A 27,984-nucleotide genomic window follows, 5' to 3' on the forward strand; every position below is an offset into this window, starting at 1 on the left:
TGGAGGAATGGGCCAAAATTCACCCAACTTATTATGGGAAGCTTGTGGAAGGCTACATAAAACATTTAACACAAGTTAAAAAATGTAAAGGCAATACTACCAAATACTAATTGAGTGTATGCAAACTTCTGACCCACTGGGAATGTGATGAAAGAAATAAAAGCTGAAATAAATCATTCTCTCTATTATTCTGACATTTCACATTCTTAAAATAAAGTGGTGATCCTAACTGACCTAAAACAGGGCATTTTTACTCTGATTAAATGTCAGGAATTGTGAAAAACTGAGTTGAAATGTATTTGTAAGTATATGATTTTCCCTCCCTCTTCCAAGCCAGGGTACCAGTCTGTTTCTGCTATCAAGGAGTGGATTGATAATTCAAAACAGACTGGTACCCAGGCTACCCCTCACCCTCTGTTACCAACTTAATGCACACTGTGTTCACCATGCTCCTCTCGCCTTGCTCAGTTCAGCACAAGCCACTTTTCCATCTAATTAAAATAAGTGGGCCGCCATTGCTTGTAGGCTGACAGATGGAACATGACAAACTCGATCAGGCACTTCTCAGTGTTGTGTGTGAGGTTGTGTGGGCTGAGCGAAGAATGCTTACAGACGTTCATTGTGGATGGCAATGTTGTCCAAGTAGACGGCCACTCCAGGGACCCCTGCAAGGATGATGGATATTATTTTCTGGAAATAGCTGGGAACCGAACTGAGACCAAAAGGCGTTATCATGTAGTGGAATGGATTATACCCCTTCATGAGTCACAAATGCTGGTAGGTCCCTCCCTACTCTCTGGGTGTAGGAGATCTTGACGAAGGTTCAGCTTTGGAAACTCAACCGTAGCCGACTATGTGCTCTGTTATTTCTGTTTTAGGGTAAGTGTTATCATTCCATCTACAACATTCAGTGACTAAGAAATTCAGAGGAAGTGAGTCAGAGGAAAAAGCAGGAGACAGGGTGCAAGAAAGATTCCGCAGAAGGGAGAGAAGTGGGACATGTATGACATTTTTTATCCTTAGGTTGTAGATCACCTTTAATATTGCAGATACTGTAGATTGTGGCTTCTAACAATGTAATTATCTGCATAATTTCCAATCCCCCATATCTTTTTTGGTAAATATATACAGTACCAGTCAAAAGTTGACACACCTACTCATCAAGGGCTTTTCTTTATTTTTACTATTTTCTACATTGTAGAATAATAGTGAAGACATCAAAACTATGAAATAACACATGGAATCAGGCACTGGGAACAGGCACTTCTATTAACCCAAAAAGTGTTAAACAAATCAAAATATATTTTAGATTCTTCAAAGTAGCCACCCTTTGCCTTGACGACAACTTTGCACACTCTTGGCATCACCCTGGACCTATCTTCCTCTACTACTCTCTTCACTGCCTCAGCATACGACACCTCTGATCTAAAGCACCATGGGTACCCCTACAATTTACGACACAACCTTTTCCACCAATACTACACATTCCTTTGTCTCATGTACTCCTGCACACTTCTCACATCTATGAATCTCTCTACTACACACTGCTTCCACATGACCATAAGCTTGACACCTAAAACACCATAATGGTTCAGTACAAAAGCTCTCACAGGATACCTGACACATCCTAACTTAACTTTATCTGGAAAATGTTCTGCATCAAAACTCACTAGTACAGACAGTGTTTCACCACGCTCTCCACCGGGTCTGCGTTGCACCAAACAGCGGCTGTCACAGACACCGAGAATCTTCAACTTCCGTTGACCCAACTCAACAGATAACACCACTTCAGTTATCACTAGTTCAATGGTGCCTTGCTCCAGAAAATACCTCTGGACGGCAGAAACTGAAAAAATCCACACGATTCCACTCCGAGTCACTTTCAATGACACAACATTCCCCAACCTCTTTTCCATCTAACCTGACACAACAAATTGATTAGCCAGAAGGAAAGGATCTATTCTCTCAAAAAAATCACACTCCCACTGGGCAAAAAAAACATCTTCATCCCCATCGGGACAAGGCTCAAACTCGGCGTTCTTCACCGCACATGCCACCGGAGCTAATTCATCCTCACTCTCATCATGTTCAATCCATATTTACTTTTAATATGTTCCACCTTCTTCCTTTTTTCCCTGTCCGCTTTCTTACCAACCTGAATGGTTTCCCCTGACTCTATCTCCAGGTCCGACAACCATTCTGGCGGACACGCCATCTTGTCCAACCCCCCCCCCCCCCCCCCCCCCGAACTGTCCAAGTCGCCTTTCAAAGTGTGCTGCACTATGTGGATAAAAATTGTCTGACTTGCAGCTACATTTTGACTGCAGTCGACTTCAATTTTCTGCAGTTGATCTTCACCAACTTCATTTTGCTGTGATTCATATAATCAGTGTGGTGTGGCAGAATTTGGGGTGAGCTGTTGTAACTTCTCAAGGGATATGTTATGTGTTGGACTGTGATGTTATGCCTTTCATAGACTCCTGGACCTAGATTCACGAAACCTTCTTAAAACCTCTTAGGGCTGCAATCCCGTTAACGGGATCGATATGACAACAGCCAGTGAAAGTGCAGGGCGCCAAATTCAAACAACAGAAATCTCATAATTAAAATTCCTCAAGCATACAACTATTTCACACCATTTTAAAGATACACTTCTTGTTAATCCCACCACAGTGTCCGATTTCAAAAAGGCTTTACAGCGAAAGCACCACAAACGATTATGTTAGGTCACCGCCAAATCACAGAAAAAAAACATTTTTCCAGCCAAAGACAGGAGTCACAAAAAGCAGAAATAGAGATAAAATTAATCACTAACCTTTGATGATCTTCATCAGACGACACTCATAGGACTTCATGTTACACAATACATATATGTTTTGTTCGATAAAGTTCATATTTATATCCAAAAACCTCAGTTTACATTGGCGCCATGTTCAGAAATGCCTCCAGAATATCCGGAGAAATTGCAGAGAGCCACATCAAATAACAGAAATACTCATCATAAGCTTTGATGAAAGATACATGTTTTACATAGAATTAAAGATACACTTGTTCTTAATGCAACCGCTGTGTCAGATTTCCAAAAAGCTTTACGGCAAAAGCACAATATTCAATAATCTGAGAACAACGTTCAGCCACAAAAGCAAGCCATACAGTTACCCTCTAAATTGTGCAGTCAACAAAAGTCATAAATAGCATTATAAATCTTCACTTACCTTTGCTGATCTTCGTCGGAATGCACTCTCAGGACTCCCACTTCCACAATACATTTTTGTTTTGTTCGGTAATGTCCATCATTTATGTCCAAATAGCTACTTTTGTTAGCGTGTTTGGTAAACAAATCCAAAGTCACGAAGCACGTTCACTAAAAGCAGACGAAATGTCAAAAAGTTCCGTAACAGTCAGTAGAGACATGTCAAACGATGTATTGAATCAATCTTTAGGATGTTAACATAAATCTTCAATAATGTTCCAACCGGAGAATTCCTTTGTCTTCAGAAATGCGATACAACAGAGCTCGCTCTCACATGAACGCGCATGGTCAGCGCATGGTCAGCTCATGATAGACCTTACTCAATCCCCTCTCCTTCGGCCCCACTTCACAGTAGAAGCATCAGACAAGGTTCTAAAGACTGTTGACATCTAGTGGAAGCCGTAGGAAGTTCAAACTGACTCATATCCCACTGTATATTCGATAGGCGATGAGTTGAAAACCTACAAACCTCAGATTTCCCACTTCCGGGTTGGATTTTTTTTCTTCAGGTTTTTGCCTGCCATATGAGTTCTGTTATACTCACAGACATCATTCAAACAGTTTTAGAAACTTCAGAGTGTTTTCTATCCAATACTAATAATAATATGCATATATTAGCAACTAGGACTGAGGAGCAGGCAGTTTACTCTGGGCACCTCTGGGCACCTTTTCATCCAAGCAACTCAATACTGCCCCTGCAGCCATAAGAAGATATATTAAGACATTTCTTCTTAACTGCCATTTTTTCCTTAACTATAGACTTAAGAAGAAAGTTAAGCAAAGTTGCTATTCCTCAAAACGGTTCTTGAACATTTTCTTGCGCTATTTCTTATCTTTCTCCTTAAGCAAAAAGTGTTAAGAAGAAATTAGATTCTTGACAATAAAGTTATTGGAAATTTCCTTAATTCCAAGATATCTAAATCCTTGTCTTAAACTCAGCGCAGTGAGAGAAAAAGATATTGAAAGCAACTGAACATGTTTAATTCACTCACAAACTTCATCTTAAAGTTTCAGTATTGATTATTTTAAATCCAAGAACATGTTTTAGAACAGTAATCTCAGTAAGAAATATGCTAACATGATTGCAATTGCTAGCTAAAATGGTTGCCTCGCAACATACATCTTAAAAAGATATGTAAGAAGATATTTGAGAAGTTCGTAAGAAAATCATTCAATCTTAAGATATTGTTGAGGAATTGGATTTACGAACTATCTTTTTTTATTAAGAAGCTTCTTAAGTTTTTGCGTAAGAAATGTTTTGTGTCTATGAACATTTGAACATCTTGGCCATGTTCTGCTTTAATCTCCACCCGGCACAGCCAGAAGAGGACTGGCCACCCCTCATAGCCTGGTTCCTCTCTAGGTTTCTTCCTAGGTTCTGGCCTTTCTAGGGAGTTTTTCCTAGCCACCGTGCTTCTACACCTGCATTGCTTGCTGTTTGGGGTTTTAGGCTGGGTTTCTGTACAGCACTTTGTGACATCAGCTGATGTAAGAAGGGCTTTATAAAGAAATTTGATTTGAATTTGATTTGATTTCAAAAGCTTCCAAACATTTCCATCCTTCTGCATACCCAATTTAAAACTGAATTGAAAAGACCGCAACCAAAATAAATCCCACAGTATCATCACCACTAACGCATATTCGTAACCGGTAAATTGTGTGTGCGCGCTGGTGTGTGTGGTTAACCTTAGGTCGAAAAAACACACATGAACAGGCCTTACTTATCTGGGAACTCCATTTATGGCTTAATCCAGATACTTTTATACTTAAAACTGCCGAATATCACTAACTGCTCTCCCCAATACCACATGCTAATTTCTCGTGACCCCTCCACCCTTTTGTCCATTCTAAAAATCTATTTCATAATAAGACGACATAAAATGTAAATCTATTTAATAATAAAATCACATAAAATGTCTCATGAGATCAAAAAAACAAAAACAAAGCTCTCTGAGTTTGCAAGGAATGTTTGGCCAGATAATTTAAATGCGTTACCTCTAGAATCCATTCCCCTGGCATTTCGCTTAGATTCTTCAACCCAAAATAAGTTTTTCTGTGGCAAATTTAGCCAATCTCTCATCATAAGTAATCTGCGATATTTGTTCCCTGGCATCTATTAAAAAGTTGTGTAAGACGTGATCTCATATGTGTTCCTTCACATAGAACTGTAATCTCTATGAACCACTATCGATCGTACCGGGGCTATACACCAAAATGTGACATTTCCTCTCCTGCTACTCTCAAAAGGATTTGTTGTTGCTCTTTTGAAAAAGATGCAAAGGCTTGTATAGCAGCATTTCCTTCGATTGCAGCAGGTTCCAGTATCACCTTACACTCATTCTTCCAATGTCCAATAGTCTCACATCTAAAACAGGGAGCTATCTCCTTACGCTTTTATGTTTTTTCGCTACGTTTCTTTATCTTACCTTGGCCATTGAAACCATATTTAGTGACTTTCCCTGTGGCACGTCTGCGAAGTGAGCAGAGTTATATTTCACTCTCAAAACATCCTGCTCTATTTCATCCACTACATCCGCAATTTCCGTTTTGATCACAGGGTTCAAACCTGCCATCAAAGCAGAAATGCAAATTCTATCAATGCACTCCCGTACCCAGTCTTTCTGTGGCTGAGTACTTCTACTAATTCCGGGTTTATCGGTTTGTATAGAGCTTTTGATTCTGGTTTTATGTCATTGTGCCAAGTCATAATTGCCTCCCTGAATTCTTTATTTGATTTGAATTCTCCGCCAGCAGGGAAATGTTGCCCAATTTGATCCAGTTTGCAAATTTTTTGCCATATTCGAGCTGAATTGGTAGAATGCTTGTGCACTTCTTTCAGCGCCTCCATGGTTTTAAACGGGGTCGTTTGTCGACATTTCAATAGTTATTATTCCCAAACCTCTCCCTTCTATAATACACACCTTCTATTAACTATTTTCCAAGGTAGCGCTACCCACTTCCCCAGAGAATGGTTATGGTATTTGTGCCTATTAATTGGTCACGACACTAAATACCTTGTATTAGAACCTATACTATAGCATCTGCACATTTACTACTGGAGAATACGGATAACTTAATGTCTTATTCCAGTACTGCGCCTCATATTGTTGATAACCCACATTACCAAAATTATTCATACTTGTCTTCCTATTTTCACATACTCTTTCATGGTTCCCCCTCCCCATAGGGCATAAACCAACCTCTCTCCCTATTGCTACTACACGTAACTCAAATAGTGTTAGAATATTTTATTTTTCCTATTTTTTTTATAGATTCTTTTTACTCACTTGCTTCGAGAACTCTCGTCTTCCTAAAACTCACTAGCTTCTAGAACTCTCGTTTTACAAAAACTCACTGCAGCTGGGACTTTTGTCCCTTTTATAGATCTCGCAGGGGAATACCCCCACTAGGGACCTATCCTAATACGGAACCTACCCTGCACTGTATTGTCACTCCTGGATCTCGCAGAGGAAAACCTCCACTCGGGATCTATCCTTGAAGGAACCCACCCTACACCTGTCTTTTACTTGGATCTCGCAGAGGAAAACCTCCACACGGGACCTATCCTTATGAAACCTACCCTACACCAGATATTTACAACCGGTCGTTACAAAATGGGCCTACCGAATAAACTCAGGCTCTCTAGGTCTGTATCCTATAATTGTTCAGCCTACGATTCTCATCTCCCCAAGATGTCAAAATGAGTGGAAACATGTGTAGGAACTGTGCCTACCTTGTATGTTGCCAGCTCCTGCTCCACTGATCTGGGCTCTCTGGTTTGACTACAAATCGTGGTGAGCCCTGCTCGCAGCTCCAACTGTTAGGTTCTAATTCTCAGAGTAAAACACTCAACGGACATTATGAAAGCTTAACCAAGTGTATTCTTCCCAGAGGATCAATACAGCTGCATTAGACAAAACATGTTTCCACCACCACAAGTATATATACTCCAATTTAGGCACTCCTCCTTCTCTCCAATCCTTACATATATTATGGTTCAACAGGAAGATGAAGTAATAGGGTAATAAACCATAATTTCTCCCTTAATGGGATCTGACAACAAACCCTAATTTTCCTAATCCACAGATGTCCACCCGTATCCCCTATAGCAATCCTGTGATTTCCTCCCGTCCACCCAGCACATTCCAAAGCCATCTGGCTCCTACAGATAACCATTAACTTCTGATGTAAAAACCAGTCTCTAGGATAGCAATGTTCCAAGTTTAACCCAGAATCCAACAGAGTTATCAGCATACTTATGATGGTGGTGGTCATCCATACATGCAAAAAAGGAACTGTGTCATGGGTGTGACTAATTGCCCTCATTGTCAAGACAGTATCCTCTTGGGTAATTGAACTGATCATGTGACTTTGATGTGTGCATTTAAATCCCCCTCTTTATGTGTTCTAGGCAGCAGCCCACAGGAAAATATGCAGTCCAGAGGCATGGTGGAGCCACTTTGGTAGAGAGCATGTGGCAGTATTTAGGTGAGAGCACGTGGCTACTGAGGATTGTGAAACAGTTAAAAGAAAATGGTTGTCTGCTAGCTGGGCTACACCACATCCTGTGCCTCAATGGCTGCATTCCAAACATGTAAAAGACACATCCTCTCTCCTCAGCCCTCAAGTTAAGTACTTCTAATGACATATCATGACGTTTGATGAGTTGACACTTACAGGGCGAGGGAAGAATTAATTAATTTTAAATGGATTGCTCTTGCCTGGAAATTTGTCACTCGTTCGTCCCACGGTTGTGTTTTCAGTCATCATGGAACCACCGGTAGCTGTTTTGTGTGCATTATATGCGCTACAGTCAATTATGATTGCATTTCATATCTTGGCTAGAAGACAATGCATCCGCAGACATCGAATGTTAACCATCCGACTATATCAGGTAAATCGAAAATCACAATGTACAAGTGTGATAGCAGGGAAAGTTGTATGTGCTAGCTAAACAAAAACATAATTACTTTTACGATACGTGTTTTTGTCGTCATGTGCATTAGTAGAACAATTTCAAACTTATTTACATTTGTTTTTACTTACACTTGTATGTTGATGTTGGTTTTATTAAGGCCCCGGAGTGAACAGAATTGCACACTCACACACTCGATCACAAACGAGGGCTTAGGGGCTATCGTTGCCAACTTCCCTTGCTTGGCTAATTGTTTGGACCGACGTCAAAGATTGCCGCGGGGATTCCCCCAAGGGCAAAAGGCAAGGGTAAGTGTAGGAGAGTGTCTTTTATGTGTTTGAAACGCAGCCATTGTGTATTTTTTTATTTGTTTGTTGATTCATTTTTAACTTGCATGGGTTTCAAATGTGTTCCTGAGCCAGAATGGCCACAGTAACTGAAATAAGGAAAAGTACATTCTGAAACTAATGGAAAACCTGTCTTATATTTATTACATCTTTGAAACTTACCTTTGTGTTTATTCTCTACTTCACTCTACCTGCTCAACCCAGATCCAAACGAACGGGACACCTTTTCATTCCTATGACATTTGACGTAGCTTCAGCAGGATCAGTTTTGAAGTATGGAGCCAGTTTTGTTTTGTTATGTGTTGCTGTTGTGCTTGCGTTCTTGTGTGTACCCAAATCAGCAGTGGTGTAAAAATACTTGAAAGTACTGCTTAAGTAGTTTTTTGGGGTTTCTGTACTTTACTAATTATATTTTTGCCAACTTTTACTTTTTCTCCACTACACTCCTAAAGAAAATAATGTACTTTTTACTCCATACATTTTCGCTGACACCCAAAAGTACTCATTACATTTTGACAGGAAAATTATCCAATTCACACACATCAAGAGAACATCCCTAGTCATCCCTACTGCCTCTGATCTGGCAGACTGACAAAACACAAATTATTTGTTTGTAAATTATGTCTGAGTGTTGGAGTGTGCCCCTGGCTATCTGCCAATAAAAAAAATATTTTTAAATGATGCCATCTGGTTTGCTTAATATAAGGAATTTGAAATGGTTTATACTTTTACTTTTGATACTTAAGTACATTTTAGCAATTCCATTTACTTTCGATACTTAAGTATATTTAAAACCAAATACTTTTAGACTTTTACTCAAGTAGTATTTTATAAGGTCACTTTCACTTTAACTTGAGTAATATTCTATTAAGGTATCTTTACTTTTACTCAAGTATGACAATTGAGTACTTTTTCCACCACTGCAAATCAGGTCCTAATGTCTCCATCGGTGGTCCTGGGAGTGGCTGGGGCAGAAGACTGAGCTTCCCTTGCTAGTCTTGAGGGAGACCCAGCGTGACCGAACCGGCCTGGAGCATTTTGAGGTGCCTTACGGGAGACGGCTCAAGTAGCCCGGAGACGTTGTGAACAATGCGCTGTGGTGAAGCTGAGAGACGTACCAGCTAAGAATCAAGGGCTACAAGACCATGTAGGCCATGACTGCCGAACAGGGCAGTCTACTCAAGTGATTGAGTGGTACAGCTGGGGCAACCGGGGTGGGGAGTGCAGGAAGCACCTACCAGTACACGGCAAAGGATTCCAGCAGTCTATGGACAAGGTATCACGGCAATCCATGCAATGTCATATAAGTCATGGGACCGATATTAGCAGTTTTCGTGCATCATGTTCAAAACATTTAGAAGTGACTGAGCTTCACAAACAATTTTAGATAAATAAAATCAAAGTTTATTTCTCACGTGCGCCGAATACAACAGGTATAAAAATTATTATCTCAGTGAGTTTCAGAGATAGTCAGAATATGAATGTCATGTTACAAGCAATTATTGACTTCGTGGACCTTGTTTCTTAGCCTACATATGTTAGTATAGGCAAATTTTAGCACTTTTTCTGGGTTGCTTGATTGTTTTTAATGCTTTACTGGGAAGCCTATCAGAAGTAGACTTACTCATGTTATTTACATTGGAGCTGATAGTGCAGGGTGAGCTGCATAAAGTGGTCTTCCTACTACTGTTATTTTTCACTGTCTTTTTATGTTCTTATTTCTTTACTTACCTATTGTTCACCTAATACCTTTTTTGCACTATTGGTTAGAGCCTGTAAGTAAGCATGTCACTAAGGTGACACACCTGTTGTATTCGACGCACGTGACAAATAAACTTTGATTTGATTTGATACTAGTGCACAGCGCCTCAGTGCTAACAGTGTAACTCTGGTTTATAGGCTCATGATTACTGCTTACAATAGCTGTAGGAAAAACAGATGAAGCAATTAGGGGAACATAAATTAAATGACTTAGATTGTGTTTGCCAATGCCCCTAAGATCATGTACATTTGATGCAGCATTATGGCGACTTATTGTCACAATGATAGGGATTAACTGAGCTGGTCTTGGATCATTTACCAGTCATTGTTTCAACGCAGCCTTGAAGTGCGTTGAAACAGTCCAGGAGCCAAGATGATTTGGATGGACTCTGTAGAGTATCTTCTGTTTCCAGAAGGTGTCAAAGTCATCAATGAAAGTGACTCCAGCAGAGCTACAGTGTCACGATCGTCTATAGTAGAGAGTGAGGACCAACATGCAGCGCGTGGAAAGTAAGTCATCTTCCTTTTATTTGAAGAGAACGAACACCAAACGAAACCACTTTACAAAATAACAAAACAGACGAACGTGAAGCTAAACATGAACTAGTGCCTACAAGCAACATAGAACATCGACATAGACAATACCCCACAAACAGCTAAAGCCTATGGTTACCTTAAATATGGCTCCCAATCAGAGACAACAATAACCAGCTGTCTCTAATTGAGAACCCATTCAGGCAACCATAGACTTCCCTAGACAACTACACACAACCATAGACACAGCTAGATACCTATACTAAACATAAACCCAACTACTAATAAACCCCCTAAACCTTACAACCACCCTAGACACTACAAAAACACATACACTCCCCATGTCACACCCTGACCTAACTAAAATAATAAATAAAACAAAGAATACTAAGGCCAGGGCGTGACATACAGTAATCTTTTAGCCAGATGTGTAATGCCAGCAGTCTGCTGAATCTTTCACACCGGCGGCCCAATGATGGTACTGGACCTGAAATTATTGTCTGCTTTTTGGACTCTTTTAATGCTAAAATCAGTTCTTTAAAATCAAACTTCAAATGTTCCAAGCTAGCCCTCCTGATGTCTTTTGACCCCACATGGACTACGACAGTGTCAGTTCCTGGCATCTGTGGTAGAACAGTCGGAAGCAGCCTTGTTATGTTGTGTACTCGTGCTCCTGGGTAGCACAGGGTTTTTGTCTTGGGGACCGAGATGTTTCTCACCATAAAGCTGCCTATGATGACAGCTGGTGATGTTGAATGGGCTGGTCTCTCAGGCACGGTCTGGTGAGGCTGGGAGCTCCGAGGATCTGAACTAGAGGTAGAATCCAATAATCGTAATATTAAACATTCATGAACATACAAGTATCGTATATAATTTAAAAGGTTATATTCTTGTTAATCTCACTGTGTTGTCTGATTTACAATAGGCTTTACAGCGAAAGCATACCATGCGATTGTCTGAGGACAGCGCCCCACATCAACATATTTTTAACCAGCACAGGCTTCACAAAATCACAAATAGCGATTAAACAAATCACTTACTTTGAAAATCTTCCTCTGTTTGCAATCCCAAGGGTCCCAGCTACAACAAGAATTGTCGTTTTGTTAGATAAAATCCTTCTTTATATCCCAAAAAGTATGTTTAGTTGGCGCCATCGATTTCAGTAATCCACTCTTTCAACATGCAGACAAAGGAGTCCAAAAAGCTAACGCTAAATTTCGTCCAAACAAGTAAAACGATGTTTCTATTTAATCCTCAGGTATCCTAAAATGTAAATCAACTATCATATTTCATACGGAAAGTAGTATGTTATACAGGAAAGTAAAATTAGTAAACGCGGGCCTTCTTCCACGAGCGCCGAAAGACTGATATTGTTCCGGTGCTCTCTTCACCAAACTCCAAATTCTTGCTCGTTTTTCAAAAAACAACCCTGAAACCTTGAATAAAGACTGTTGACATCTAGTGGAAGCCATAGGAATTGCAATCTGGGAGCCAGAATTACATAGGACCCATAGCTTTCCATTGTAAGAGCCTGGGACCTCAAAAAATCCAAATTCCGGTTGATTTTTCTTCTGATTTTCGCCTGCCATATCAATTCTGTTATAGTCTCAGACATTATTTTAACAGTTTTAGAAAAACCAACGAAGTGTTTTCTATCCAATGCTACCAATTATATGCATATCCTGGCTTCTGGGCCTGAGTAACAGGCAGTTTACTTTGGGCACGTCAGTCAGGTGGAAATTCAGGAAACAAGGCCCTATCCCTAACAAGTTTTTAAAGTAGTAAACTGTGTGGGACTTTCTATGGGTTAAGGATGGATCAAATTATTATGTCTGGGTCATTAAGAGGGATCAACCAATTAATTATACTTGTGAGCAAACAGAATTATTAGAAGAAAATTGACTACTTCAAAATGGAGATTGCCTCAATGGTGCTGCCGGTGCACTCACACATGCTATGGAACATGTGTATAGATGATATCTATATCAGTGTTTTAGTGCTCGAGACCACATATTGAGTGTCTCGGCCATGTCCCGGTGTCAGATACATTTGTACTTGGTCTTGACTCGGCCTAGGACAGTGAGGACTTGTAATTTCTTCCCGGGACCAGTGGAGTATAAAACTCATAATTATCAGCTTCCTTCGATTGAGTCAGCGCATAAAAACCGCCACGCCAGGCCAAATATAATGACTCCTTTCTTGAAACATTAATATCTTAACCGCCTTATCTATTACATGTTTGCGCAGTGCGAAACTATACTGTACCTACACACGTATCTACCTACACACGGTTAATGTTCTGAAAAAAAAAAATATATATATAAACTCAGCAAAAAAAGAAACGTCCCTTTTTCAGGACCCTGTCTTTCAAAGATAATTCGTAAAAATCCAAATAACTTCATAGATCTTCATTGTAAAGGGTTTAAACACTGTTTCCCATGCTTGTTCAATGAACCATAAACAATTCATGTATATGCACCTGTGGAATGGTCGTTAAGACACTAACAGCTTACAGACGGTAGGCAATTAAGGTCACAGTTATGAAAACTTAGGACACTAAAGAGGCCTTTCTAATGACTCTGAAAAACACCAAAAGAAAGATGCTCAGGGTCCCTGCTCACCTGCGTGAACGTGCATTAGGCATGCTGCAAGGAGGCATGAGGACTGCAGATGAGGCCAGAACAATAAATTGCAATGTCCGTACTGTGAGACGCCTAAGACAGCTTCACAGGAAGACAGGACGGACAGCTGATCGTCCTCGCAGTGGCAGACCACGTGTAACAACACCTGCACAGAATAGGTACATCCGAACATCACACCTGCGGCAGAGGTACAGGATGGCAACAGCAACTCCCCAAGTTACACCAGGAACGCACAATCCCTCCATCAGTGCTCACACTGTCTGCAATAGGCTGAGAGAGGCTGGACTAAGGGCTTGTAGGCCTGTTGTAAGGCAGGTCCTCACCAGACATCACCGGCAACAACGTCACCTATGGGCACAAACCCACCATTGCTGGACCAGACAGGACTGACAAAAAGTGCTCTTCACTGACGAGTCACGGTTGTGTTTCACCAGGGGTGATGGTTGGATTTGTGTTTATTGTCGAAGGAATGAGCGTTACACCGAGGCCTGTACTCTGGAGCGGGATCGATTTGGAGGTGGAGGGTCCGTCATGGGCTTGGGCGGTGTGTCACAGCATCATCGGACTGAGCTTGTTGTCATTGCAGGCAATCTCAATGCTGTGCGTTACAGGGAAGACATCCTCCACCCTTATGTGGTACTCTTCCCGCAGGCACATCCTGACATGATCCTCCAGCATGACAATGCCACCAGCCATACTGCTTATTCTGTGCGTGATTTCCTGCAAAGACAGTAATGTCAGTGTTCTGCCATGGCCAGCGAAGAGCCTGGATATCAATCCCATTGAGCACGTCTGGGACCTGTTGGATCGGAGGGTGAGGGCTAGGGCCATTCCCCCCAGAAATGTCTGGGAATTTGCAGGTACCTTGGTGGAAGAGTGGGGTAACATTCCACAGCAAGAACTGGCACATCTGGTTCAGTCCATGAGGAGGAGATGCACTGCAGTACTTAATGCAGCTGGTGGCCACACCAGATACTGACTGTTACTTTTGATTTTGACCCCTCCCCCCTTTGTTCAGGGACACATTATTCAATTTCTGTTAGTCACATGTCTGTGGAACTTGTTCAGTTTATGTCTCAGTTGTTGAATCTTGTCATCTTCATACAAATATTTAAACATATTAAGTTTGCTGAAAATAAACGCAGTTGACAGTGAGAGGACGTTTCTTTTTTGCTGAGTTTATATATATATATATACAGTTGAAGTCGGAAATTTACATACACTTAGGTTGGAGTCATTAAAAGTTGTTTTTCAACCACTCCACAAATTTCTTGTTAACAAACTATAGTTTTGGCAAGTCAGTTAGGAGATCTACTTTGTGCATGACACAAGTAGTTTTTCTAACAATTGTTTACAGACAGATTGTTTCACTTAAATTTCACTGTATCACAATTCCAGTGGGTCAGAAGTTTACATACACTAAGTTGACTTGTGCCTTTAAACAGCTTGGAAAATTCCAGAAATTGATGTCATGGCTTTAGAAGCTTCTGATAGTCTAATTGAAATCATTGGAGTCAATTGGAGGTGTACCTGTGGATGTATTTCAAGGCCTACCTTCAAATTCAGTGCCTCTTTGCTTGACATCATGGGAAAATCAAAAGAAATCAGTCAAGACCTCAGAAAAAAAGTCTGGTTCATCCTTGGGAGCAATTTCCAAACGCCTGAAGGTACCATGTTCATCTGTACAAACAATAGTACGCAAGTATAAACACCATGGGACCACGCAGCCGTCATACCGCTCAGGAAGGAGACGCGTTCTGTCTCCTAGAGATGAACGTATTTTGGTGCGAAATGTGCAAATCAATCCCAGAACAACAGCAAAGGACCTTGTGAAGATGCTGGAGGAAACAGGTACAAAAGTATCTACACTGCTCAAAAAAATAAAGGGAACACTTAAACAACACAATGTAACTCCAAGTCAATCACACTTCTGTGAAATCAAACTGTCCACTTAGGAAGCAACACTGATTGACAATAAATTTCACATGCTGTTGTGCAAATGGAATAGACAAAAGGTGGAAATTATAGGCAATTAGCAAGACACCCCCAATAAAGGAGTGGTTCTGCAGGTGGTGACCACAGACCACTTCTCAGTTCCTATGCTTCCTGGCTGATGTTTTGGTCACTTTTGAATGCTGGCGGTGCTTTCACTCTAGTGGTAGCATGAGACGGAGTCTACAACCCACACAAGTGGCTCAGGTAGTGCAGCTCATCCAGGATGGCACATCAATGCGAGCTGTGGCAAGAAGGTTTGCTGTGTCTGTCAGAAAACCTAGTGTCCAGAGCATGGAGGCGCTACCAGGAGACAGGCCAGTACATCAGGAGACGTGGAGGAGGCCGTAGGAGGGCAACAACCCAGCAGCAGGACCGCTACCTCCGCCTTTGTGCAAGGAGGAGCAGGTGGAGCACTGCCAGAGCCCTGCAAAATGACCTCCAGCAGGCCACAAATGTGCATGTGTCTGTTCAAACGGTCAGAAACAGACTCCATGAGGGTGGTATGAGGGCCCGACGTCCACAGGTGGGGGTTGTGCTTACAGCCCAACACCGTGCAGGACGTTTGGCATTTGCCAGAGAACACCAAGATTGGCAAATTCGCCACTGGCTCCCTGTGCTCTTCACAGATGAAAGCAGGTTCACACTGAGCACATGTGACAGACGTGACAGAGTCTGGAGACGCCGTGGAGAACGTTCTGCTGCCTGCAACATCCTCCAGCATGACCGGTTTGGCGGTGGGTCAGTCATGGTGTGGGGTGGCATTTCTTTGGGGGGCCGCACAGCCCTCCATGTGCTCGCCAGAGGTAGCCTGACTGCCATTAGGTACCGAGATGAGATCCTCAGACCCCTTGTGAGACCATATGCTGGTGCGGTTGGCCCTGGGTTCCTCCTAATGCAAGACAATGCTAGACCTCATGTGGCTGGAGTGTGTCAGCAGTTCCTGCAGGAGGAAGGCATTGATGCTATAGACTGGCCCGCCCGTTCCCCAGACCTGAATCCAATTGAGCACATCTGGAACATCATGTCTTGCTCCATCCACCAACGCCACGTTGCACCAAAGACTGTCCAGGAGTTGGCGGATGCTTTAGTCCAGGTCTGGGAGGAGATCCCTCAGGAGACCATCCGCCACCTCATCAGGAGCATGCCCAGGCGTTGTAGGGAGGTCATACAGGCACGTGGAGGCCACACACACTACTGAGCCTCATTTTGACTTGTTTTAAGGACATTACATCAAAGTTGGATCAGCCTGTGGTTTTCCACTTTAATTTTGAGTGTGACTCCAAATCCAGACCTCCATGGGTTGATAAATTTGATTTCCATTGATCATTTTTGTGTGATTTTGTTGTCAGCACATTCAACTATGTAAAGAAAAAAGTATTTAATAAGAATATTTCATTCATTCAGATCTAGGATGTGTTATTTTAGTGTTCCCTTTATTTTTTTGAGCAGTGTATATCCACAGTAAAACAAGTCCTATATCGACATAATGTGAAAGGCGACTCAACAAGGAAGAAGCCACTGCTCCAAAACCGCCATATAAAAGCCAGACTACGGTTTGCAACTGTACATGGGGACAAAGATCGTACTTTTTGGAGAAATGTCCTCTGGTCTGATTAAACAAAAATAGAACTGTTTGGCCATAATGAACATCGGTATGCTTGGAGGAAAAAGGGGGAAGCTTGCAAGCCGAAGAACACCATCCCAACCGTGAAGCACGGGGGTGCAGCATCATGTTGTGGGGGTGCTTTGCTGCAGGAGGGACTGGTGCATTTCACAAAAAGGGACTGGTGCATTTCACACCAGCTCTGTCTGGAGGAATGGGCCAAAATTCACCCAACTTATTATGGGAAGCTTGTGGAAGGCTACCTGAAACATTTGACCCAAGTTAAACAATTTAAAGGCACTGCTACCAGATACTAATTGAGCGTATGTAAACTTCTAACCCACTGGGAATGTGATAAAATAAATAAAAGCTGAAATAAATCATTCTCTCTACTATTATTCTGACATTTCACATTCTTAAAATATAGTGGTGATCCTAACTGACCTAAAACAGGGAATTTATACTAGGATTAAATGTCAGGAATTGTGAAAAACTGAGTTTAAATGTATTTGGCTAAGGTGTATGTAAACTTCCGACTTCAACTGTGTATATATATATATTTTGGCAGGCCAGGGGGTTTGGTCAAGACGTTTACACAGATCAGACACAGACAGAGTTTGATTAGCTCGGTTTCAAGTTTCAGTCTCCCCCATGAGACCCTCTCCGGGATACTGTCTTCTGGGTCTTGCTGTATCCTGACAGGCTCCATGTATTTGGAAACTAACCGTCTCCAACTAAATGGAAGTCACCTCACTTCCCCCAGTCCTCTCCTGTGTGCTGCCCTTTTGGCAGCTTTATGGGGCTTGTACAGCTGGTGAGCAATCAGCCCTTGATTACTCACCAACTCCCCAATCAGCCCCAATTAGTCCTGTGCGGAGAACCCGCCGAGACCTGGCACGTCCAGCAGATGGAGCCATCCCCTCGTGATATAGACTCCATCTGTCACCAGGCCTCGCCCCTGGTGGCTGACCTGCTGTACGCCACACAATATACAGTTGAAGTCGGAAGAGTGTGTGTGTGTGTGTGTGTGTGTGTGTGTGTGTGTGTGTGTGTGTGTGTGTGTGTGTGTGTGTGTGTGTGTGTGTGTGTGTGTGTGTGTGTGTGTGTGTGTGTGTGTGCGCGTGCGTGCGTGCGTGCGTGCGTGCGTGCGTGTGTGTGTGTGTGTGTCATGGCTCCCGAGCGAGTGGTGCATCACTGCATCTCGGTGCAAGAGGCTTTACTACAGTCCCTGGTTCGAATTCTGGCTCTATCACATCCGACTGTGATTTGGAGTGCCATAGGGCGGCGCACAATTGGCCCAGCGTTGTCCGGGTTTGGCGGGGTAGGCCGTCATTGTGAATAAGAATTTGTTCTTAACATACTTGCCTAGTTAAATAAAGGTTACACACACACACACCACACTGACCAAAAAGTTATTTTGTTGGCATTTACATATGTGCCCATTACCAGTAAAACATAATCAAAACCTATTTCTGTCACTTACTTGATGTGCTGTTTCGTTGTTCATTTGTTCAGTCGTTTCATTCTCAAACAGTATTTCTATGGAACGCCGTTTGTGTCTTTGCTATGGAACGCAGTTTGGGTCTTTGCGTGTCAAAAAATATGCTATTTACACTATTTGACGTGTCACATAAGCTTTTTAACCAATCAGGACCTGAATATGACTACACATCACATAATAATTTAACGCGTTCATGAATTTTTACGTAGTTACTACACATTGATTACACTATCACTCGTATTTCATGTCACAACGATTCATCGATATGTGTGCTATGATGCTGGTAAAGTTGTCTCGCACAGCTACAGTGCTGATCATAAAAAAAAGCTAAACATAGCAAAACGACAATCTGTTTCAGTAGCTATAGTTAGCTAGCTAACTATATAGCTAGGTGTCATCATCTAAAATAATTTATAATTTAAAAGACAGTTCTTATTTGATTAATGGTCTGACCCATCTATGTGAAGCTAGCCACAATAAGGATTAGCCACAATAGTGGACTTAGCGGTTAGCCTTCAAAATAAAATTAATGCATAATTCAACTATTTGTATTCATTTGCATCACTTTTATATTATTTTTATTTTTATTTCACCTTTATTTAACCAGGTAGGCCAGTTGAGAACACGTTCTCATTTACAATTGCGACCTGGCCAAGATAAAGCAAAGCAGTGCGACAAAAAACAACACAGAGTTACACGTGGGATAAACAAAAGTACAGTCAATAACACAATAGAAAAATCTATATACAGTGTGTGCAAATGGCGTAAGGCAATAAATAGGCCATAGTAGCGAAGTAATTACAATTTAGCAAATTAACACTGGAGTGATAGATGTGCAGACGATGATGTGCAAGTAGAAATACTGGTGTGCAAAAGAGCAAAAAAAGTAAATTAAAACAATATGGGGATGAGGTAGGTAGTTGGATGGGCTATTTACAGTTGGGCTGTGTACAGCTGCAGCGATCGGTAAGCTGCTCAGAAAGCTGATGCTTAAAGTTAGTGAGTGAGATATGTCTCCAACTTCAGCGATTTTTGCTAAGTAGGGTGTTAGAGGCTATTTTGTAAATGTAAATGACATCGCCGAAGTCGAGGATCGGTAGGATAGTCAGTTTTTTCGAGGGTATGTTTGGCAGCGTGAGTGAAGGAGGCTTTGTTGCGAAATAGGAAGCCGATTCTAGATTTAATTTTGGATTGGAGATGCTTAATATGAGTCTGGAAGGAGAGTTTACAGTCTTGCCAGACACCTAGGTATTTGTAGTTGTCCACATATTCTAAGTCAGAGCCATCCAGAGTAGTGATGCTAGTCATGCGGGCGGGTGCGGGCAGCGATTGGTTGAAAAGCATGCATTTAGTTTTACTAGCATTTAAGAGCAGTTGGAGGCCACTGAAGGAGTGTTGTATGGCATTGAAGCTCGTTTGGAGGTTTGTTATTAACACAGTGTCCAAAGAAGGGCCAGATATATACAGAATTGTGTCGTCTGTGTAGAGGTCGATCAATGAATCACCCGCAGCAAGAGCTACATCATTGATATATACAGAGAAAAGAGTCGTCCTGAGAATTGAACCCTGTGGTACCCCCATAGAGACTGCCAGAGGTTCGGACAATAGGGCCTCCGATTTCACACACTGAACTCAATCTGAGAAGTAGTTGGTGAACCAGGCGAGGCAGTCATTTGAGAAACCAAGGCTGTTGAGTCTGCCGATAAGAATACGGTGATTGACAAAGTCGAATGCCTTGGCCAGGTCAATGAAGACGGCTGCACAGTACTGTCTATTGTCAATGGTGATTATGATATTGTTTAGTACCTTGAGCGTGGCTGAGGTGCACCCATGACCAGCTCGGAAACCGAATTGAACAGCGGAGAAGGTACGGTGGGATTCGAAATGGTCAGTGATCTGTTTGTTAACTTGGCTTTCGAAGACTTTAGAAAGGCAGGGCAGAAAGGATATAGGTCTGTAACAGTTTGGGTATAGAGTGTCACCCCCCTTGAAGAGGGGGATGACCGCAGCAGCTTTCCACTCTTTAGGAATCTCGGAGGATATGAAAGAGAGGTTGAACAGACTAGTAATAGGTGTTGCAAAAATGGCAGCGGATAATTTTAGAAAGAGAGGGTCCAGATTGTCTAGCCCAGCTGATTTGTACGTGTCCAGGTTTTGCAGCTCTTTCAGAACATCTGCTATCCTGATTTGGGTGAAGGAGAAGCTGGGGAGGCTTGGGCAAATGGCTGCAGTGGGTGCAGAGCTGTTGGCCGGGGTTGGGGTAGCCAGGAGGGAAGCATGGCCAGTCGTAGAGAAATGCTTATTGAAATTCTCGATTATCGTGGATTTATCGGTAGTGACAGTGTTTCCTAGCCTCAGTGCAGTGGGCAGCTGGGAGGAGGTGCTCTTTTTCTCCATGGACTTTACAGTGTCCCAAAACTTTTTGGAGTGAGAGCTACAGGATGCAAATTTCTGTTTGAAAAAGCTAGCCTTTGCTTTCCTAACTGACTGTGTGTATTGGTTCCTGCATTCCCTGAAAAGTTGCATATCGTGGGGACTATTCCATGCTAGTGCAGTACGCCACAGGATGTTTTTGTGCTGGTTGAGGTCAGACAGGTCTGGAGTGAACCAAGGGCTATATCTGTTCTTAGTTCTACATTTTTTGAAAGGGGCATGCTTATTTACGATGGTGAGGAAATTACTTTTAAAGAATAACCAGGCATCCTCTACTGACGGGATGAGGTCAATATCCTTCCAGGATACCCGGGCCAGGTTGATTAGAAAGGCCTGCTCGCAGAAGTGTTTTAGGGAGCGTTTGACAGTGATGAGGGCTGGTCGTTTGACCGCGTTTTCCTGATTGAAAACAGTAGAGGTGTATTTGGAGGGCATTGGTCAGGATAATATCTATGAGGGTGCCCATGTTTACGGATTTAGGGTTGTACCTGGTGGGTTCCTTGATCATTTGTGTGAGATTGAGAGCATCTAGCTTAGATTGTAGGATGGCCGGGATGTTAAGCATACCCCAGTTTAGGTCACCTAACAGAATGAACTCTGAAGATAGATGGGGGGCAATCAATTCACATATGGTGTCCAGAGCACAGCTGGGAGCTGAGGAGGGTCTATAACAGGCGGCAACAGTGAGAGACTTATTTCTGGAGAGATTCATTTTTGAAATTAGAAGCTCGAACTGTTTGGGCATAGACCTGGAAAGTATGACAGAACTGCAGTAGATTGCAACTCCTCCCCCTTTGGCAGTTCTATCTTGACGGAAAATGTAGTTGGGGATGGAAATCTCCGAATTTTTGGTGGCCTTCCTAAGCCAGGATTCAGACATGGCAAGGACATCAAGGTTGGCAGAGTGTGCTGAAGCAGTGAGTAAAACAAACTTAGGGAGGCGGCTTCTGATGTTAACATGCATGAAACCAAGGCTTTTACGGTTACAGAAGTCAACAAATGAGAGCGCCTGGGGACACACAGGGCCTGGGTTAACCTCTCCATCACCTGAGGAACAGAGGAGGAGTAGGATGAGGGTACGGCTAAAGGCTATCAAAACTGGTCGTCTAGTGCATTGGGGACAGAGAATAAAAGGATCAGATTTCTGGGCGTGGTAGGATGTTAGGCTGCATCTCTGGAGGCACTAGTTATGCTGGGTGAGGTCACCGCATGTGTTGGAGGTGGAACAAAAGAGCTATCTGAGGCAAGTTGAGTGGGACTAGAGGCTCCGCAGTAAAATAAAACAATGATAACTACCCTAAACAATAGTATACAAGGCATATTGACATTAGAGAGAGACATAAAGCTGACAGTGACATACTTTTATTTTGAAGGCAAACCACAAATTCCACTATTGTGCCTAATTCTTATTGTGGCTAGCTTCACAACACACAACCCGGTCCGGTCGAGCGTCACTAGCCAGATGAAGCTATCTGGTTGCTTATAACGTTAGCTTTGGTCAACAGTTTTAAGTAGCTGGCTAGCTATTTATTTTCATGAACTGAAGATCAATTTCAATAGGCGAATAACAAATGGCAACCTAGCTAATACTTACTCATAAAGATTCCTAAATCATTGCTAAGAACAATGAAAATGACTGTAGTTTCTACTGGTCATTGTTTTCAGGCTGGTTGTATTGGTGTTAGCTAGGTACCAAGCTAAAGCTAGCTACCCCAGAAGTTGCGGTCGAACAAATGATGCTTTATTACCAACGCGGTATTGTAAACACATTGTTCGTGGCCGGTGTTTGCTTGCAATGAATTCCATTACCTTGGCTTTAATGGATTTCGCCTTTGAGTTGTCTCGCTGAAATGTTGTTACTCTTTTAAGTGACTGCTTGACTTGTTGACTACTCGATCCACACAGCAGACATTGTGGGCTAGTTTAGGAATGCTGTGTTGCAAGTTTAGTGCAACATTTTATGTGGCGTCATTACTTCATGTACCTACGTAGGTATGCACGTCAGCTTTGACATCGGTTTTCCACATCAGCGTTAAACTAGACATCCGATATGTTCTCCGATACATCGTGCATCCCTACTTTAAATGCAACAATGTTTCACACACATTATTTCCAAAGAGAAGCCTAACAGCAAGTGTGCTGCAATAAAAAACACAGTTCCACTCACCAGATGATGATAATTTGAAATGTAACTTCTAGTTGAAAGGTATTCTTGAAAAGGCAGAAGCTAACAAATTAGCAACAACATCTTCTTTGATAAATCAAAACAAATCAAATTTTATTTGTCACATACACATGGTTAGCAGATGTTAATGCGAGTGTAGCGAAATGCTTGTGCTTCTAGTTCCGACAATGCAGTAATAACCAACAAGTAATCTAACCTAACAATTCCACAACTACTACCTTATACACACAAGTGTAAAGGGATAAAGAATATGTACATAAAGATATATGAATGAGTGATGGTACAGAACGGCATAGTCAAGATGCAGTAGATGGTATAGGGTACAGTATATACATATGAGATGAGTAATGTAGGGTATATAAACATAAAGTGGCATAGTTTAAAGTGGCCAGTGATACATGTATTACATAAAGATGGCAAGATGCAGTAGATGATATAGAGTACAGTATATACATATACATATGAGAAGAGTAATGTAGGGTATGTAAACATTATATTAAGTGGCATTGTTTAAAGTGGCTAGTGATACATTTTTACATAATTTCCATCAATTCCCATTATTAAAGTGGCTGGAGTTGAGTCAGTATGTTGGCAGCGGCCACTAAATGTCAGTGGTGGCTGTTTAAAACCTGTTGAGGACAGAGGGCGCTGTTTTCACTTTGGGGGAAAATCGTGCCCAATTTAAACGGCCTCGTACTCAATTCTTGCTCGTACAATATGCATATTATTATTACTATTGGATAGAAAACACTCTCTAGTTTCTAAAACCGTTTGAATTTTGTCTGTGGGTAAAACATAACTCATTTGGCAGCACACTTTCTGACCAGGAAGTGGAAAGTCTGAATTCGATGCTCTGTTCAAGGACCTGCCTATAAATGGGCATGATACGTATGACTATACGTGCACGTCATACACCTTCCCCTAGATGTCAAGAGGAAGTGAGAGAAGAAATGAGTTGATTATCTTGGTCTGAGATGGAATGAATCCTCTTGGAATGACGTGTCCTCCATTTTCGGTTTTCTGGAAGGCGCGTGGAGGGACCTGTAATTGCCTTCTGAAAAGCTGTCGTTATAGGAGAATACTATCTCCGGCTTTGATTTTATTTGATACATGTCACAATATCATCGTAAAGTATGTTTTTTCAATATAGTTTTATTAGATTATTGAAATTTTTGCGGGACGTTAGGCGTGTTGCTTTGTCTGCATATGTTCAGGAAGGATAGCTTCGCGCCACTTGGCCAGTGTGCTTGCTAATTCAAGAGGGAAAACGACTTTCTAATACCAAACAAAGACGGTTCTGGACACAGGACCCCTTGTACGACATTCTGATGGAAGATCACCAAAGGTAGGACCCATTTTGTGATGCTATTACATATATCTGTCGAACTGTGTACTAGTAGTTTTGCGCCCAGGTTTTGGGCATCTCTCTGGCTATAACGTAAGCTGGATGTCGTAATGAAGATATTTTTAGAATTCTAACACTGCGATTGCATTAAGAACTAATGAATCTATCGTTTCCTATACAACATGTATTTTTTTGTAATGTTTATGAATAGCTATTTGGTCAGAATAGGTGAGAGTCTAATAGAAATCTCCTCACATTCTGGGAAAAAGATGCTACGTTAGCACATTGTATAACCACTGATTTCAGCTCTAAATATGCACATTTTCGAACAAAACATAAGTGTATGTATAACCTGATGTTATAGGACTGTCATCTGAGGAAGGTTTATGAAGGTTAGTGAAATTTAATATCTTTTGCTGGTTTATTCGCTAACGCTAACGTGCCTATTGCTATCGCTAACGTGCCTTGATGAATGAATGCGGTAGTGTGGTAGGCTATTGTAGTAAGCTAATATAATGCTATATTGTGTTTTCGCTGTAAAACACTTAAAAAATCGGAAATATTGGCTGGATTCACAAGATGTTTGTCTTTAATTTGCTGTACACCATCGATTTTTCAGAAATGTTCTATGATGAGTATTTAGGTATTTCACGTTGGTCTCTATAATTACTCTGGCTGCTTCGGTGCTATTGTTGACGGTAGCTGTGATGGTAGCTGCAATGTAAAACTGATTTATACCTCAAATATGCAAATTTTTCGAACAAAACATCGATTTATTGTGTAACATGTTATAGGACTGTCATCTGATGAAGTTGTTTCTAGGTTAGTTTGGTTGGATCTTGGTTAGTTATGTTGGTTTTGTGCATGCTACCTGTGCTGTGAAAAATGTCTGTCCTTTTTTGTATTTGGTGGTGAGCTAACATAAATATACGTGGTGTTTTCGCTGTAAAACATTTAAAAAATCGGACATGTTGGCTGGATTCACAAGATGTGTATCTTTCATTTGCTGTATTGGACTTGTTAATGTGTGAAAGTTAAATATTTCAAAAAAATATTTTTTGAATTTCGCGCTCTGGCTTTTCAGTGGAATGTGGGAGGAGTTCCGCTAGCGGAACGCTGGGGCTGTAAAGGTTAACAGTCTGATGGTCTTGAGATAGAAGCTGTTTTTCAGTCTCTCGGTCCCCGCTTTGATGCACCTGTACTGACCTCGCCTTCTGGATGATAGCGGGGTGAACAGGCAGTGGCTCGGGTGGTTGTTGTCCTTGATGATCTTTATGGCCTTCCTGTGACATCGGGTGGTGTAGGTGTCCTGGAGGGCAGGTAGTTTGTCCCCGGTGATGTGTTGTGCAGACCTCACTACCCTCTGGAGAGCCTTACGGTTGTGGGCGGAGCAGTTGCCGTACCAGGCGGTGATACAGCCCGACAGGATGCTCTCAATTGTGCATCTGTAGAAGTTTGTGAGTCCTTTTGGTGACAAGCCGAATTTCTTCAGCCTCCTGAGGTTGAAGAGGCGCTGCTGCGCCTTCTTCACAACGCTGTCTGTGTGGGTGGACCAATTCAGTTTGTCCGTGATGTGTACACCGAGGAACTTAAAACTTTCCACCTTCTCCACTACTGTCCCATCGATGTGGATAGGGGGGTGCTCCCTCTGCTGTTTCCTGAAATCCACAATCATCTCCTTTGTTTTGTTTTGTTGACGTTGAGTGTGAGGTTATTATCCTGACACCACACTCCGAGCGCCCTCACCTCCTCCCTGTAGGCCGTCTCGTTGTTGTTGTTAATCAAGCCTACCACTGTAGTGTCGTCCGCAAACTTGATGATTGAGTTGGAGGCGTGCATGACCACGCAGTCGTGGGTGAACAGGGAGTACAGGAGAGGGCTCAGAACGCACCCTTGTGGGGCCCCAGTGTTGAGGATCAGCGGGGTGGAGATGTTGTTACCTACCCTCACCACCTGGGGGCGGCCCGTCAGGAAGTCCAGGACCCAGTTGCACAGGGCGGGGTCGAGACCCAGGGTCTCGAGCTTGATGACGAGTTTGGAGGGTACTATGGTGTTAAATGCTGAGCTGTAGTCGATGAACAGCATTCTCACATAGGTATTCCTCTTGTCCAGATGGGTTAGGGCAGTGTGCAGTGTGGTTGCGATTGCGTCGTCTGTGGACCTATTGGGTCAGTAAGCAAATTGGAGTGGGTCTAGGGTGTCAGGTAGGGTGGAGGTGATATGGTCCTTGACTAGTTTCTCAAAGCACTTCATGATGACGGAAGTGAGTGCTACGGGGCGGTAGTCGTTTAGCTCAGTTACCTTAGCTTTCTTGGGAACAGGAACAATGGTGGCCCTCTTGAAGCATGTGGGAACAGCAGACTGGGATAAGGGTTGATTGAATATGTCCTTAAACACACCAGCCAGTTGGTCTGCGCATGCTCTGAGGACGCGGCTGGGAATGCCGTCTGGGCCTGCAGCCTTGCGAGGGTTAACACGTTTAAATGTTTTACTCACCTCGGCTGCAGTGAAGGAGAGCCCGCAGGTTTTGGTAGCGGGCCGTGTCAGTGGCACTGTATTGTCCTCAAAGCGAGCAAAAAAGTTATTTAGTCTGTCTGGGAGCAAGACATCCTGGTCCGCGACGGGGCTGGTTTTCTTTTTGTAATCCGTGATTGACTGTAGACCCTGCCACATACCTCTTGTGTCTGAGCTGTTGAATTGCGACTCTACTTTGTCTCTATACTGGCACTTAGCTTGTTTGATTGCCTTGCGGAGGGAATAGCTACACTGTTTGTATCCGGTCATGTTTCTGGTCACCTTGCCCTGGTTAAAAGCAGTGGTTCGCGCTTTCAGTTGCACAAAAATGCTGCCATCAATCCACGGTTTCTGGTTTGGGAATGTTTTAATCGTTGCTGTGGGTACAACATCGTCAATGCCCTTTCTAATGAACTCGCTCACCAAATCAGCGTATTCGTCAATGTTGTTGTTGGACGCAATGCGGAACATATCCCAATCCACGTGATCGAAGCGGTCTTGAAGCGTGGAATCAGATTGGTCGGACCAGCGTTGAACAGACCTGAGCGCGGGAGCTTGTGGTCAGCTATTCCGAAAGGAGGGCGGGGGAGGGCCTTATATGCGTCGCGGAAGTTAGTATAACAATGATCCAAGGTTTTACCAGCCCTGGTAGCACAATCGATATGCTGATAGAATTTAGGGAGTTTTGTTTTCAGATTAGCCTTGTTAAAATCCCCAGCTACGATGAATGCAGCCTCAGGGTGTGTGGTTTCCAGTTTACATAGAGTCAGATAAAGTTCGTTCAGGGCCATCGATGTGTCTGCTTGGGGGGGAATATATACGGCTGTGATTATAATCAAAGAGAATTCCCTTGGTAGATAATGCGGTCGACATTTGATTGTGAGGAATTCTAAATCAGGTGAACAGAATGACTTGAGTTCCTGTATGTTGTTATGATCACACCACGTCTCGTTAAT

This window comes from Salvelinus alpinus, chromosome 18 (genome assembly GCF_045679555.1).
Source record: "Salvelinus alpinus chromosome 18, SLU_Salpinus.1, whole genome shotgun sequence".
Classification (NCBI taxonomy): domain Eukaryota; kingdom Metazoa; phylum Chordata; class Actinopteri; order Salmoniformes; family Salmonidae; genus Salvelinus; species Salvelinus alpinus.